At 35.8% G+C, this 11,058-nt stretch overlaps 2 long non-coding RNA genes across 2 annotated transcripts; both read left to right on the top strand.

Annotated features, from left to right (window-relative positions):
• Positions 1 to 1,279: 1,279 nt before the first annotated feature.
• LOC119726136 lies at positions 1,280 to 3,825 on the top strand. The gene is made up of 2 exons (XR_005270775.1): positions 1,280 to 2,003; positions 2,518 to 3,825. It is a non-coding gene; the product is annotated as an uncharacterized LOC119726136 (long non-coding RNA).
• Positions 3,826 to 5,911: 2,086 nt separating this feature from the next.
• On the top strand, positions 5,912 to 7,901 carry LOC119726135. Its single transcript, XR_005270774.1, has 2 exons — positions 5,912 to 6,897; positions 7,016 to 7,901. It is a non-coding gene; the product is annotated as an uncharacterized LOC119726135 (long non-coding RNA).
• The last annotated feature ends 3,157 nt before the right edge of the window (positions 7,902 to 11,058 follow it).

The following is an 11,058-nucleotide window of genomic DNA, read 5'->3' as shown; positions in this document are numbered from 1 at the left end:
CTTTTGCCCAATGTTGATAAAAATGCATGGCGAACTCTTTACCGTTTTGAATTTTGGACAAAAATTGTTTTTCGTCCCATTTAGGGCTTTCTCCTTACTTGTTTGAATTTAGAATAAAAAAAGTGTTTCCTCTGAATTTAATTGAAATGCAAGGCTAACTCCTTACTGTCATAAAATTGCAATAAAAACTTACCTTCCCTTACATTTTGATAAAAATGAAAAAGGCTTACCCCTTACCATTTTGAATTTGGGATAGAAATGTGGTTTTTGTCCACTTATCGTTTTAAATTTGTGATAAAAAGTTTAACATTTGCCCCAGTTTGATAAGAATGCAAGGCTAGCCCCTTACCGTTTCGAATTTTGGTTAAACATTTGTTTTCGTACCTTTTTAATAAAAATGCAAGGATAACCTCTTACCATTTCAAAATTCGGTTAAACAGTTGTTTTCGTTCCTTTTAAATAAAAATGCAAGGCTAACCCCTTTACCATTTGGAAATTTTGTTAAAAATATGTTTTCTTCCCTTTTTGATAAAAATGCAAGGCTAACCCCTTACCTTTTGAAATTTTTGTTAAAAATGTGTTTTCGTCTCTTGATAAAAATGCAAGGCTAATCCTTTACCGTTTGAAATTTGCGATAAAAACTATACTTTTGTCCCATTTTGATAAAAATGCAAGGCTAACCCCTTACCTTTTGAAATTTTTGTTAAAAATGTGTTTTCGTCTCTTGATAAAAATGCAAGGCTAATCCTTTACCGTTTGAAATTTGCGATAAAAACTATACTTTTGTCCCATTTTGATAAAAATGCAAGGCTAACCCCCTTTCCGTTTGGAATTTGTGATAAGAACTATACTGTTGCCCCATTTTGATAAAAAATACAAGGCTAGCCCCTTACCATTTTGAATTTAAAATAAAAAAATAATTTCCCCTTTTTGATAAATATGCATGGCTAACCCCTTTACCATTTGGAATTTTGGTTAAAAATGTGTTTTCTTGTCTTTGTGATAAAAATGCAAGGCTAACCCCTTACCATTTGAAATTTTGGTTAAAAATGTGTTTTCGTCTCTTGATAAAAATGCAAGGTTAATCCCTTACCGTTTGGAATTTGTGATAAAAACTTAACTTTGGTCCCATTTTGATGAAAATGAAAGGTTAACCCCTAACTGTTTTGAATATTGGGTAAAAATTTGTTTTCTTTGAATTTTGATAAACCAACAATGGTAACCTGGTACCGTTTTGAATTTTGGATTAAAAAGAAATTTGATTCGTCCCCATTAGACATGAAAATGCAAGGTAAACTCTGTACCGTTTAAAATTTGTGATAAAAAGTTTTGCTCCATTTCAAAAACAATGCAAGGCTTGTAACCCATTCCCGGTTTGAATTTTGAATATGCATTTTTTTTTTCCTTTTTGAAAAAATGCAAGGCTAACCCTGTACTGTTTGTCAGAGTTGAGCCAGATTAAGTTGTATATACATTTAGTATGTACAAACTTTCCCAGTTTTGCTTGTTGTAGCAAAAGTTTGTTGCACTTGATTTTTTTTTTCTGGCTGTATTTCTGCAAGCGTTGAATATTCAATTAAGGCTAAGAAGTCCTTAAATTTGCATTTGAAGTAGCATCTAGGGCTGTAGAATTTGGACCATACAGCAAAGACTTCAGAGGGTAGTACACACAATGAGATTGGAATGTAGACAATTATTGGGTGGGGCCTTTTGTAGTTCCATGTGTGCATTGGGGTGTGAAGCAGTGGCGTGTACATCAGTGTGCCTTGCACATCTACCCATTCAGTTGTGTGGCTGCCTATTGCTGTTGCAACATTCGCTAGTGGTCAAGCTCTGTCCAGTTCTAGCAAGCGCACTTCATTTCCATCAGAGCTTTGGGTTTTGCCAAAATGTGTGTTATCTAGTTCTGCTTGCTACACAAGTATTGGTCTTCAGACTCCTCAGTTTGACTCTGTGACTGGTGATGGACTGCAGGCAACGATGGAGGCCACATATCTGTCCATGTACGTGTAAGAAAAGAATTGTGTTTTTCCTTATTTAATGTACATTCAGAGTGCATTTTGAAATATAGGTCTCGTTCAAATGATGTCATTTCCTACAGACCATCCATGTGCATCGGCTTTTTGAGCGTCAACTTACATAACGCGCATCGTCTGCGTCATATTTCGAACACATTTCAAGCAACAAGCGCGTGTGTTTGGAACAAATTCAACACTGCGCAATGCGTGCTTGTTTACGTAAAATACGCAGTTGTAGTCCTCCTACAGAGATGGCCTTCATTGAATGAGCCCTATTCAATTCAATGATAACAGAGTTGGTTGATTACATGTGGGGTGCTGTGGTCCAATGGAAATGTTGGTAGATACGTGCGCTATATAAGACTCCGATGTTATTATTATTATTGTTGATTAGTATCTGACATTATTATTTAAAAGTGTATACTTACAATGTATCATGCTTACATGTGACTGTACAAATGCACAACTGTTGTTTAAGTTGGATCTATTTATTTTTCAGAGTCTCCTTAATAAGTGGCGGTTAACTACAAGGTGGCTGTGCGGTTGACTACCGGATGTGTCTCGTCTCAGTACATGGATGGTGGAGACGCTCTGTAAGCCGACGTGTGTATGGCTAATGGCTGATGTGGGCGTGGCTTCTCTACTTGTGGGCGTGGCTACTCTGTGTGCGTTTACAGTTAAGCATGTTCTGCACATCCGAAGTGGACACAAGAGCCGATGCAAGATAGCAGATTGAACATTTGATGCACGATAGCAGATTGACATTTGATGTAAGATAGCAGATTGAACATTTGGTGGAGGCTTTACTTTATTTTAGTGGCATATTTTGAAGTGTTTTGCCTTATTGTAATATTTTGCCTGTGTCACTGGCATAATTCAATGGCTAAGCCTTGGTGGCGAAATTGGATATTTTGGTGAGATTTGCCTTGGTGGCAATTTTAATTGGATTGTGCCTTGGTGGACCTTTCTGGCCAAGTAAAATGAATATCATTGGTGCGTTAGTTTATATTTGGATTTCGTTGGTTTATTAATGGTGTTTAGTTGATTGCATATTTGGTTCACCTGTTATGTCTTTTGAACACGGAGAAGAAAATTGTAACAGACATTTTAATATCAAGGAGAAATGTAACTGAATGTAAATCACTGTTTTTGGCAGTGTCAATTGGTAGAGATGAATTGGACACTTGATTTTAGCTGAGTATGTTTGCTGACAGTTCTCACACCATTTTGAATAAAGAATACACATTGTTTTTGTCCTTTTGAATGTTGAAAATTTGTTGTTTTTTGGTCGTTTTGTGATAAAATGATATAGAAACGATTTGATTTTTGGATGAAAATTTGTTGGTTATTGTTTCCCTTTTTGATAAAAATGCAATGCTAACCCCTTAACTGTTTGAATTTTGGCTAAACATTTGTTAACCTGTAACCGTTATGAAATTGTGATAATAATTTAGATTTTTCTACAATCTGATAAAAATGTGTTATCCCTTGCTATGTTGAGTTTGTGATAAGAACTGAAATGTTGCCTCGTTGAAATAAAAATACAAGGTTTAGGCCTACCCCTTACCTTGTTAAAATTAGGATAAAAATTTGGTTTTTTTAAACGCTTTTTGATAAAAATGCCAGGCTATAAACTGTGTCTGTTTTGAAATGTGAATCAAAATGCCCTTGCCATTTTAAATGTGTGATAAAAACTGAACTTTTGCACCATGTTGATAAAAATGCAAGGCTAAACCCTTTTTGATAAAAATGCTAGGCTATAAACCTGTTAGTGTTATGAAAATTGAATAAAAATCCCGTTACCATTTTAAATGTGTGATAAAAACTTAACATTTGTGACATAATGATCAAAATGCAAGGTTAAACCCCTTACCGTACTGAATTTTGGAAAAAAGTTTGATAAAAATGTAATTTTTAAGATAAAAACTTAACTTTTACCCCATTTGGATAAAACTGCATAAAACTTTGAATATTTGATACAAAATTGTTTCAGTCCCGTATTTAATGAAAATGCAAGGCTATCCCTTCGCCTTTTTGAGTTTGTAATAAGTTTAAAAATTAATGTTCACCCTATTACGATAAAAATGCTGGCCTGTTTCTGATTTGGTTATCCCATCCTAACTTTTTGTATGTGTTTTATTTGAGTAAAATCTAAGAAAAGCCAATTTTCATAGAAATTTTGACAAAAATGCATGGATAACCCCTCAACTGTTTGAATTTTGGGTAAACATGGTATTAACCATTATATGGTTGGCCTGTTTAAATAAAAATGCAAGGCTTTCCTCTTACCGTGTTGAAATTAGGATAAAAATAGTTACTTTTTTAACCCTTTCTTAATAAAAATTCAAGAATAACCCATAAACGGTTTGAATTTTGGCCAAACATTTTGTTATAAATTTGTGATAAAAAGTTAACTTTTACGCCATGTTGATATAAATGCAAGGCAAATCTTGCCGTTTTGAATTCGTGATAAAAAAATGAAATTTTGCCCCGTTTAAATAAAAATGCAAGACTTTCCCTTACCGTGTTAAAATTAGGATAAAAATTGGGGTGTTTTTAACTCTTTTTGATAAAAATGCAAGGCTAACCACTGAAAACTTTTGTGAGGAAAACAAAATTTAAACCCTGTTTGGATAAAACAGCATAAAAGCATAAAAATTGTTCCGGTTGTGATAATAAAACAACGTTAATAATGTTTTTGTTACATTTTATAAAATGAAAGGTAAACCCATGACATTTTGAAATTTCAACCAAATTGATTTCCAAAAGATTGATCCAAAACTGGGAATAGAAATATTCCCAATATATTTTTTTTTTAAAAACTAAAATCAATCTAAGGTTTATATATTAGTTTTGAGGAATTCTTTTAAGGTTGTGTTTGGCAAGTAGTGAGAACACTTGTCTCCAAATTGAGAGGTTGTGGGTTCAAATCCCAGGGTGGTCATTTTAGTTTAATTTTAGAAATAGAAAACTATGAGTTAAGTTTAATAGAAACATATTTCTACCGGGGGGACCCGGATTGTGTAGCGGTTAGGTGTTGTGACTGGGAAGCGGTGGGTCCCCGGATCAAGTCCAGCCCTGCGTCATCCCCCCCCTAGTTGTGCCACACCCCCGTCCAGCTCTCTCCAGCAAGCTACCTGGCCCAGCCCCCCCCCCCCCCCCCCCCCAGAAACCTGCCTGGTCCAAGCCCCTCCCCTCCAACGGCCAAGCTTGGGTCCGAAATTTTGGGTCCGAAATTTTGGGTCCGAAATTTTGGGTCCGAAATTTTGGGTCCGAAATTTTGGGTCCGAAATTTTGGGTCCGAAATTTTGGGTCCGAAATTTTGGGTCCGAAATTTTGGGTCCGAAATTTTGGGTCCGAAATTTTGGGTCCGAAATTTTGGGTCCGAAATTTTGGGTCCGAAATTTTGGGTCCGAAATTTTGGGTCCGAAATTTTGGGTCCGAAATTTTGGGTCCGAAATTTTGGGTCCGAAATTTTGGGTCCGAAATTTTGGGTCCGAAATTTTGGGTCCGAAATTTTGGGTCCGAAATTTTGGGTCCGAAATTTTGGGTCCGAAATTTTGGGTCCGAAATTTTGGGTCCGAAATTTTGGGTCCGAAATTTTGGGTCCGAAATTTTGGGTCCGAAATTTTGGGTCCGAAATTTTGGGTCCGAAATTTTGGGTCCGAAATTTTGGGTCCGAAATTTTGGGTCCGAAATTTTGGGTCCGAAATTTTGGGTCCGAAATTTTGGGGGTTTCGACTACTATAACTCGATTAATAATGCGAACCCGATAAAAATGTGGGGTTTTTAGTCATTATATATAAATATTATAAATATAAATAATATAAAAAAAAAGGATAACAAAAAATATATATAAATATATATAAATATTATATATAAATAATATAAAAATAAATATAAATATTAGATATATTATTCTTTATCATATATCATGTTATTCTGTATCACACATTAATAATCACTCTTACAAATATATTCTCTCTATTTTATTTATGCATATATTCAATCGTTATCTATAACCACATATTTACCTCTTACACATCTATTAAATGACAATCTCATAATCTAAAAAATCTAAAAACTGCAGGTTAATCTACAGGGTGTATTAAAAAATTTATCCAAAAATAATTGCTTAATTAATGTGGAAAAGTTACAAACTTGAACATTGTCAAAATTGACTTCATCTTAAAGGGTAGGTCATTACATTTAGCTCTCCATTGATATCTTATTTGCATCTTTTCCGCCATTGATGAGTGAGCAGCATTGAGTTCAAAACAAAGGCCAAACAACTCGGTGCTCAGTCATCTGTGGATGAAGAGGTGCAATTAAGACATCAATTGAAAGCTTAATAAATTACCCTTTAAGATGGAGCCCCCTTTGAGTTTGTAAAGTTTCCTAACTTTTACACATGAGTCAATTGTTTTTGGATTACCTGTTTTTGTACACCCTGTACATCTGAATAAATCCCTGTCATCTGATTGATGGGTTATTGATCGCATGTCATTAAAGTATTCATCCCAACTCGCGGCCGCTCTGCAGAAAAATACAAGTTCTATTACATTGTAGTAGGAAGTTCCATTGCATTGTAGGAGGAACTTGCATTGCGCAGTCACCTATTTGCACAGTCACTCAGATGACAGGGATTCACTCGGAAGTTATACACAAAAATAATGAATACTTCACATGTTATGTAATGGAAAGAATAAGGTCATTCGGTGACATATGAAATGTTCCACTCGCTTGGCATTGTGGAATGGTACATTCCATCTGTCACCTCAGGAAATTATTCTTACCACTGTATGAACATTTGTAAACTACTTCATACATGTATACAACATTTTAGTTAACTCAGCTTTGGAAAGTACTTACATAATTGGTATGTACATGTTGTAGGTGGTGCATTAATTAGACTTATACAGATCTTAAGTATTGCATTAACAATTGATGACAAATAATACCGGTACATACAGTAGAATACTTATGCGTTATTAAAGGTATGTACATGTAGTAGGTGGTGCATTAATTATACTTATAGAGATCTTAAGTATTGCATTAACAATTGATGACAAATAATACATACAGTAGAATACTTATGCGTTATTAAAGGTATGTACATGTAGTAGGTGGTGCACTAATTATACTCATAAAGGTCTTAAATATTGCATTTTGATGACAAATAATAATATACAGTAGAACACTCATATACATTATGTGTTAAGGTGGAGTTAGTGAACAATGGTTGTGTAACGCTAGGAACAATATGGGTATATATTTTGTGCATGTGTTGTCGCCAAAATACAAAGCATAAGATCTATTTACATAGATTTACATTAAATTTTGGTTTCTTCAATGTAAGTTAAAAATATCTTTAGTACAGCATGCACACATTTTGTTATCGCTAGGAAGTGTATGGTAAACCTTTTGCACCTGCAATGTTACTAATGTAAAATATTGCCTCTAAAGATAATGCATAAGATCTATTTACATACATTTTGGTGTCTACTTGAACTAAAACAGTATTTCAGTACATGTACAGCATCCAAATGTGAAATGTTTTATTAAATATTACTTGTAAACCCTGTATAACACAAACATGTGAACATACGTTTGTTAATGGTGTAAATCGAGGACGTTCGTGTGAAGCATCATCAAGTAATTGAGGACAGGAGTCAAATCGAGGACGACCTCGATTAGAAAACAAAACTAATGGGAGCTGCTACAAAACGGTTACCACGTTTAAACCAAAGATCGATGATGAACAACAGTAAATGCTTGATTTACACCATAAAGAAACGTACATGTACATGTGCATAACGTGTGTCCTAACTTATGGAACATGCGAGTAGAAATGAAAGCAATGAAATAAACACCTATTGCAAAACAGTACCAATCTGCTCCGATAAATAACTTCAAACTTGTGATTAAATATACACTTGAGGCTTGGAATGCACTCTGATCTTAGAATAATCCAGCACTATGCCATTACAAAGTTTACAATTGATAAAATAGATTCATGGAACACAATATATTAAATGTCCTTTGATTATTTTCTCAGCTCTTTGGCTTTAAACAAACGCTATCATGTCTGTACGCCTGTCAGCGTTGTCCCAGCAACACGAACACTTAGATTACGTATACATCTGTGCATGTGTGTTTGTATCAGTAGTCCGTGTGTATTGTTCGTATTCGTGGTACCATAAGTAGACTGTAAGTATATAACTAATAAATAATGCATGTGTCTTATAAATATTCATGTTGCCATGGTCTTATCCTTTGTATCTTATGGCGTTCTTGGTGTTCTTTAAAAAAAAAACCTGCCTGTCATGTGACTCGCAGCCCGCGCGTTTTATAAAAGGAAAGAGATACACAAAAACAAAACAAAAACGCCGATCGCGATCAATGTGGAGGAAAATAGCATTTTGCTGACTGCAAACTTGCACAACATCGCCTAGACCAGGTCTTGAAACCGGCGATGAACTCCAAGAGTCATACTGGACTTTGATCTGCCATCAGACCATGGCAAGCTCGCTTAATTTGAGTTAATTTGGTTAATTTAAATAGATTTTGTTGATTATAAGTTCTATACTTCAAGCTTTGACTTTTCTGCATTTAATCCATTGATCCATTTGCTTTACCGAAGGTTAGTTTTATACTCATCTCTGGTATTGATCTACACTATTTATTGGGTTACTATCGCCTCATTCTATAAATAATTTTCGTAAGGATTTGTATACATAATATTTGTAAAGATTATTCGTAGCCTATAAATATACAGTTTGTGCATATTAAATAATTTGTAAATATACAGAACGTCTCAGAGGATTATTATTGGTGTTTGCACGAAGTTGTGGGTGGGAAAACCAGTCCCGAAAATTCCACTGCACTAATTTCTGGGGGCAGTTGTGACAACGCCATAGAAGTAGATGTCCTGCACCGCCGAAATCATGTATTTCCCATGTCCAAACCATAGAGCTATAATAAATTACTAGAGCGCTAACTCGATGTACAAAGTAATGCCTGATGGGCGCATTCATGTTTGTGCACAAACCTATGGAAAACTCAACATTTTGTACGGCTTTTGTACGGCTATTTGCATATCTGCGGTTGTATTCCATACCGGTGCGTCATCGAGGCCGATACGCCCCAAATCATAACGCACCATCAGCAAATAAGCATTTCATTTTGCTCTATGCAAACAACGCAACGTGTGCGCGTCCCTCCGCTGCAGATGCTTTTCACCATGACGTTTCTTGAGCCGTCATGACGCGCTTAAGTTGTTTGGTATCTTCTACTTGCGCGTTGCATTTAGAGTACACTTTTAAAATTCAATCCATTTATTTTGATTGTGTTTTTAAACACGCACATAAATTCAAAATGTCTGCGTGCAGAGCGGCCTCAAAGCGTCTCTGCGCACAAGAATGAAGAGTTAGCACTCTAGTAATTTAATATAGCTCTATGGTCCAAACGCACATGGCCTAACGTAGTGCTGTGCGCGATACCCAATGTTTCACAATTTTTCGCACAATCAGCAAATGAGCGTTTCATTTTTCTCTACGCAAACAGCGCAACGTGTGCACCCCTCTGCTGCAGATGCTTTTTGCCGTGACGTTTTTTGAACCATCATGACGCCCTCAAGTTGTTTGTGTATCTTCCACTTGCGCGTTGCATTTAGAGTACACTTTTAAAATTCAATCTATCTATTTTGATTGTGTTCAACAAACACGCACGTAAATTCAAAATGTCTGCGCCCAGAGCGGCTTCAAAGCGTCTCTGCGCGCAAGAATGAAGAGTTGGCACTGTAGTAATTTAATACAGCTCTATGGGCATGAAGCACTGTCCTGTTTCCTAGTCTCATGTATTCCTAACGTCGGAAAATTCTCAAATAAAAAATGTTCAACTTGATCACCTTTGCACATGGCAGTTGAGACATTGTTTGGACACATCACTACGGGAGAGGAACCTGCGTGACGTCATACTTTTACAGCGTACTGTTTCATAAGTGAATGTTTGAATTGCAAGTTTGCATCAAATGGCCTCTTATATGACCCCCAAAATTAATCTCAAATAACATATTAAACTACAAGTACAAGACTACCTAGTCGACCCTTAAGCAGAACTGTTGACAGAGTCAGTCACAAGTCAACCAAGAGTCATCCAATTTCAACAAACTGTGACAGAGACATTGTCCAGTGGCCGATTTCATGAAAAAGTGCACAGCTTGTGCAATGCGTAAGACTTATACAATTTTGTTTCGCAGCTGCGCAATAAACTTAAGATCGATTTCACGAAACTTGGCGTAGCTGCGCAATGTTTTCAACAATTTAAACATCTTGGACGAAGATAAAAACAGCATTTATGACGGAGGTTTGAGTATGAATTTGTTCGTTTGCAAAACAGTAGTTGCATCACCTCAGCCCACCATTTTGATTATTTTTTTTGTCCAACTTTCTTCGGAATCGTTTGGCAACTGTAAAAATTATTTCAAACATAACTTTGTGAGTGTCTTGTATCAACCTTGATGAGTTGTGCAGTAACAAGCTCTAAGACAGCCCCAATTTGCTGCTAAAATATGTAATTTTCACTCGCTACGCCACCTAAAATGATTGCGCAAGTTACGGCCCTATGCACTATCTGACTTACATGAATGTGTCATAAGTGAAATGTTGCGCAAGTTACTCAATAAATTATGGTGCAAGCGGAGTTGCATAAGGTTTCGTCAAATCGGCTGCAGGTAACTTGACTTGTGATTTAATTTGTGACTGATCTGATTACAACTCTGCTCAAAACAGTGAAGTCCATTTCTGCTCACCGTGAATCCTGGATGTTCAAGTTCAAGTTAGCTCCTTCTCCAAGTTTCTTCTCTAGTTTTTCAAATTCCTCGTTGACAACCTGATCAGCCTCATGCTCATGTATCTATAAGAAAAAGTAACAAAATTTCTGTTCAAAACAAAATGTCTTCATATCTCTATAGCCAAAATTTATGTCCATGTGATGCTGCAAATGTTTGGTAATAATACTTTGGTTCTACTTGTTTTCT

This window comes from Patiria miniata, unplaced genomic scaffold, assembly GCF_015706575.1.
Source record: "Patiria miniata isolate m_02_andy unplaced genomic scaffold, ASM1570657v1 HiC_scaffold_2, whole genome shotgun sequence".
NCBI classification, from domain to species: Eukaryota; Metazoa; Echinodermata; class Asteroidea; order Valvatida; family Asterinidae; genus Patiria; species Patiria miniata.
Note: the sequence above shows the minus strand (reverse complement) of the source record. Positions and strands in the feature narration are given on the sequence as shown.